Source organism: Hippopotamus amphibius, chromosome 1 (genome assembly GCF_030028045.1).
Source record: "Hippopotamus amphibius kiboko isolate mHipAmp2 chromosome 1, mHipAmp2.hap2, whole genome shotgun sequence".
In the NCBI taxonomy this organism is placed as follows: Eukaryota; Metazoa; Chordata; class Mammalia; order Artiodactyla; family Hippopotamidae; genus Hippopotamus; species Hippopotamus amphibius.
The window spans coordinates 117,418,185-117,424,419 of NC_080186.1; positions in this window are offsets into that span (position 1 = coordinate 117,418,185).

Genomic DNA, 6,235 nt, shown 5'->3' on the forward strand with positions numbered 1-6,235 from the left:
CTAGAGCAAGAAATCTTACGATTTGTATGGAAACGCAAAAGACCCCGAATAGCCAAAGCAATCTTGAGAAGGAAAAATGGAGTTGGTGGAATCAGGCTTCCTGACTTCAAACTATACTACAAGGCCATAGTGATCAAGACAGTATGGTACTGGCACAAAAATAGAAAGGAAGATCAATGGAACAGAATAGAGAACTCAGAAGTAAGCCCAAACACATATGGGCACCTTATCTTTGACAAAGGAGGCACGAGTATACAATGGAAAAAAGACAGCCTCTTCAATAAGTGGTGCTGGGAAAATTGGACAGCAACATGTAAAAGAATGAAATTAGAACACTTCCTAACACCATACACAAAAATAAACTCCAAATGGATTAAAGACCTACATGTAAGGCCAGACACTATCAAACTCCTAGAGGAAAACATAGGCAGAACACTCTTTGACATACATCAAAGCAACATCCTTTTTGACCCACCTCCTAGAATCATGGAAATAAAATCAAGAATAAACGAATGGGACCTCATGAAACTTAAAAGCTTTTGCACAGCAAAAGAAACCATAAACAAGACTAAAAGGCAACCCTCAGAATGGGAAAAAATAATTGCCTATGAAACAACGGACAAAGGATTAACCTCCAAAATATACAAGCAGCTCATGCAGCTTCATACCAAAAAAGCAAATAACCCAATCCACAAATGGGCAGAAGACCTAAATAGACATTTCTCCAAAGAAGACATACAGATGGCCAACAAACACATGAAAAGATGCTCAACATCACTCATCATCAGAGAAATGCAAGTCAAAGCCACAATGAGGTATCACCTCACACCAATCAGAATGGCCATCATCACAAAGTCTGGAAACAACAAATGTTGGAGAGGGTGTGGAGAAAAGGGAACTCTCCTGCACTGTTGGTGGGACTGTAAGTTGGTACAGCCACTATGGAAAACAATTTGGAGGTTCCTTAAAAAACTACAAATAGAACTACCATATGATCCAGTCATCCCACTCCTGGGCATATACCCAAAGAAAACCATAATCCCAAAAGAAACTTGTACCATCATGTTTATTGCAGCACTCTTTACAATAGCCAGGACATGGAAGCAACCTAAATGCCCATCAACAAATGAATGGATACAGAAGATGTGGCATATATATACAATGGAATATTACTCAGCTATAAAAAGGGATGAGATGGAGCTATATGTAATGAGGTGGATAGAACTACAATCTGTCATACAGAGTGAAGTAAGTCAGAAAGAGAAAGACAAATATTGTATGCTAACTCACATATACGGAATATAAAAATGGTACTGATGAACTCAGTGACAAGAACAGGGAAGCAGATACAGAGAATGGACTGGAGAACTCGAGGTATGGGAGGGGGCGGGGGGTGAAGGGGAAACTGAGAAGAAGCGGGAGAGTAGTACAGACATATATATACTACCACCTGTAAAATAGTCAGTGGGAAGTTGTTGTATAACAAAGGGAGTCCAACTCGAGGATGGAAGATGCCTTAGAGGACTGGGGCAGGGAGGGTGGGGGGGAATCGAGGGGGGGGCGTCAAGGAAGGGAGGGAATATGGGGATATGTGTAAAAAAAACAATTGATTGAACCTGGTGTACCCCCAAAAAAAATAAAATAAAATAATAAAAATGTCATGTAGGAAGAGTTTTAAGTTTGAATCGAGGACTTCCTAGGTGGCGCAGTGGTTAAGAATCCACCTGCCAATGCAGGGGACACGGGTTCGAGCCCTGCTCTGGGAAGATTCCACATGCCACGGAGCAACTAAGCCCGTGTGCCACAACTACTGAGCCTGTGCTCTAGAGCCCGTGAGCCACAACTATTGAGCCCATGTGCCGCAACTATTGAAGCCCACATGCCCAGGGCCCGTGCTCCACAACAACAGAAGCCACTACAGTGAGGAGCCTGTGCACCACAATGAAGAGTAGCCCCCACTCGCAGCAACTAGAGAAAACCTGTGTGCAGCAATGAAGACCCAACGCAGCCAATAAATAAATAAATTTATAAAAAAAAAAGTTTGTATCGAGATAACAGCGACTCATACCATGTGATTCACAATGTGGGGGAAATAATTCTGGTGCTACTCTGGGATTTTGGAAATGCTAGTCCGCGTGTCTCCTTAATATATAATTGTATGTTGATTATCAGAGCTTGAATTGTCCTGAAGGACTTCAGGCTACCAGATCCATAGATGGAGCCTCTCTGAAGCAGGGAAAGGTTGCCTAAGCCCATGCCATGACCCTCCGGACCCAACACAGCGGGGTCCAGGAGGTGGAGGTGGGTACCTCAGACCTGGTTCCTATTTCCCCAGTCCACATGTCCACCTGACTCATCTGAGGGGAGAGAACACACTGGTCACCCATGACAATCTGGATGTCCAGTCTGCTAGATGCATTTTCACTATAAGATAATATAGACTGGCATTCTTTTCTTTTTTTTTTTAACTGAGGTAAAAGACACATAACATAAAATTTGCTATCTTAACCATTTCTAAGTGTACAGTTCAGTAGTGTTAAGTACATTCATATTGTGTAAACAACCTCTAGAATGTTTTCATCCTGCAAAACTGAGACTCTACCCATTAAACAACAATTTCCCCTTCCCTCCTCCCCTCCAGGCCTTGGCAACCACCATTCTATTTTCTGTCTCTATGAATTTGGCTACACTAGGTACCTCATATAATTGGAATCCTACTGTATTTGTCTTTTTGTGTTTGGCTTAGCATAATATCCTCCAGGTTCATCCATGTTGTAGCATGTGTTGGAATTTCCTTCCTTTTTAAGGCTGAGTAATGTTCCATTGTACACATGTGCTACACTTTGTTTATCCACTCATCCATCCATGGACATTTGGGTTGCTTCCTTTCCTTGGTGGCTGTGACTGTTTTTTGTTTTTCAACTTTATTTTTGGGACTTCCCTGGTGGCGCAGTGGATAAGACTCTCTGCTCCCAATGCAGGGGGCCTGGGTTCGATCCCTGGTCAGGGAACTAGATCTCATATACATGCCACAACTAAGAGTTCACATGCCACAACTAAGAAGCCTGCAAGCTAAAACTAAAGAGCACACCAGGTGCAACTAATACCTGGTGCAACCAAATAAATAAGTAAACAAACAAACAAAACTTTATTATTCACTTGCTGAATAAAACCAAGTGGTTAGGGATTTCCTAGGTGGCGCAGTGGTTAAGAATCCGCCTGCCAATGCAGGGGACACGGGTTTGAGCCCTGCTCTGGGAATAACCCATATGCCACCGAGTAACTAAACCCATGTGCCACAACTCCTGAGCCTGTGCCCTACAGCCCGTGCTCTGCAACAAGAGAAGCCACTGCAATGAGGAGCCTGCACTCCCCACAACTAGAGAAAGCCCGTGTGCAGCAATGAAGACCCAACACAGCCAATAAACAAATTAACTAAATAAATATATTTATTTATTTAAAAAAAAACAACCCCCCCAAATCCCCCCAAAACAAACAAAACCCAAGTGGCTAGTTTATCACTCCTTGTCTCACTAGTCTGACCAATTATGTTCTTCAAATGTGAGGAATTCCAGGTACAGTCTCTGAAAGGGAAGTACATACATACCTTGGGGTATTGCAGGTTTGGTTCTAGACCACTGCAATAAAGCAAATATAATAAATCGAGTCACGCATATTTTTTTGGTTTCCCAGTGCATATAAACTTATGTTTACACTATACTGTAGTCTATTAAGTGTGCAATAGCATTACGTCTAAAAAAAAAGTACATATATTAATTAAAAAATACTTTATTGCTAAAAAATGCTAACCATTGTCTGAGCCTTACCTAATCTTTGCTGGTGGATGGTCTTGCCTCAGTGTTGATGGCTGCTGACTGATCAGGGTGGGGTGGTTGCGGCAATTTCTTAAGGTAAGACAGCAGTGAAGTTCGCGGCATTGACTGACTCATCCTTTCACGAATGATTTCTCTGTAGCGTGCAACGCAGTTTGAAAGCATTTTACGCACAGTAGACCTATCGAAATTGGAGAAGTAGACCTTCTTTCAAAATCCTCTCAAACCCTGCTGTTGGTTTATGAACTAAGTTTATGTAATAGTCTAAATCTTTTGCTGTCATTTCAACAATTGTCAGGAGTAGAAGAAACATCTACATCGGAAGAAACCACTGTCTCTGCTCACCCATAAGAAGCATCTCCTCATCCATTAAAGTTTTATCATGAGATTGTAGCAGTGCAGTCGTATATTCAGGCTCCACTTCTAGTTCTAGTCCTCTTGCTATTTCCACCACATCTGCAGTTACTTCCTCCACGGAAGTCTTGAGTCCTTCAAAGTCATCCATGAGGGTTCGAATCAACTTCTTCCGAACTCTTGTTAATGTTGATATTTCGATCTCGTCTCATGAACCACGAATATTCTTAATGGCAGACACAACGGCGAATCCCTTCCAGAAGGTTTTCAGTTTCCTTTGCCCAGGTGCATCAGAGGAATCGCTATCTATGACAGCTAGAGCCTTATGAAATGTATTTCTTAAAGACTAAGACTTGAAAGTTGAAATTACTCCCTGATCCGTGGGCTGCAGAGTGGATGCTGTGCTAGCCGACATGAAAACAGCATGCATCTTGTTGCACGTCTCCATCAGAGCGCTTGGGTGACCAGATGCATTGTCAATGAGCAGTAATATTTTGAAAGGAATTTTTTTCCTGAGCACTAGGTCTCGACAGTGGGCTTAAAATATTCAGCAAACCACGTTGTCAACAGATGGGCTGTCATCCAGGCTTTGTTGTTCCATTTAAAAGAGCACAGGCAGAGTAGATTTAGCATAATTTGGAAGGGTCCTAGGACTTCCGGAATGGTAAATGAGCATTGGCTTCAACTTAAAGTCACCAGCTGCATTCGCCCTAACGAGAGAGTCAGCCTGTCCTTTGAAGCTCTGAAGCCAGGCACTGACTTCTCCTCTGTAGCTATGAAAGTCCTAGATGGCATCTTCTTCCAAGAAAAGGCTGTTTCATCTACACTGAAAATCTGCTGTTTAGTGGAGCCACCTTCACTCATGATCTGAGCTGGACCTTCTGGATAACTTGCTGCAGCTTCTACTAGGTCAGCACTGACTGCTTCACCTTGTGATTGATGTTATAGAGATGGCTCCTTCCCTTGAACCTCAGAACCAGCCTCTGCTAGCTTCACATTTTTCTTCTGCAGCTACTTCACATCTCTCAGCCTTCGCAGAACTGCAGAGAGTTGGGGCCTTGCTCTGGATTAGGCTCTGGCTTAAGGGAGTGGTGTGGCTGATTGACCTTCCACCCAGACCACTCAAACTTTCTCCACGTCAGCAATAGGGCTGTTTTACTTTCTTATCATTTGTGTGTTCACTGGAGCAGCACTTTTAATTTCCTTCAAGAACCTTTCCTTTGCATTCACAACTTGGCTGTTTGGTGCAAGAGGCCTAGCTTTCGGCCTGTCTCAGCTTTAGGCACGCCTTCCTCAGTAGGCTTAATCATTTCTAGGTTTTGACTTAAAGTGAGAGACTCTTCCTTCCGCTTGAACACTTAGAGGTCATTGTAGGGTTACCAATAGGCCTAATTTCAATATTGCTGTGCCTCAGGGAATTGGGAGGCCTGAACAGGGGATGGGGGAATGGCTAGTCAGTGGAGCTGTCAGAACACACACATTTATTAAGCCCACCGTTGTATACGGGCATGGTTTGTGGTGCCCCAAAAACAATGACAGCAGTAACATCAAAAGTTACTGACCACAGATCGCCATCACAAATATAATAATGAAGTTTGAAATACTGTGAGAATTACCAAAATGTGACACAGAGACAGGAGGTGAGAGGATGCTGCTGGAAAAATGGCACCAATAGACTTACTTGATGCAAGGTTGCCATAAACCTTCAACTTGTAAAATCGCAGTATCTGTGAAGTGCATTAAAGTGCAATAATATGAGGTATGCCTGTCCACGTACAGCAATTAAGAGCCACTCCAGAATTAGACCTGGGCTGCAATCTGGGCTACCACTTACTATGTGACTGACCCAGTGTCTTTATCTGAAAAACGAGGCTACCTGGTTCATTGGATTGTGGAGGATTAAAGCAAGATAATGTAGCATGAAAGGCATGTGTTTAGGAGCACACCTGGTGTGTAGCAAGAGGCCATTCTCATTACTTATATTTTGACCTTTCACGGGGTCAGAATCCAACACTCAACAAACCAAACCCTGGGCTCTTGTAAACATG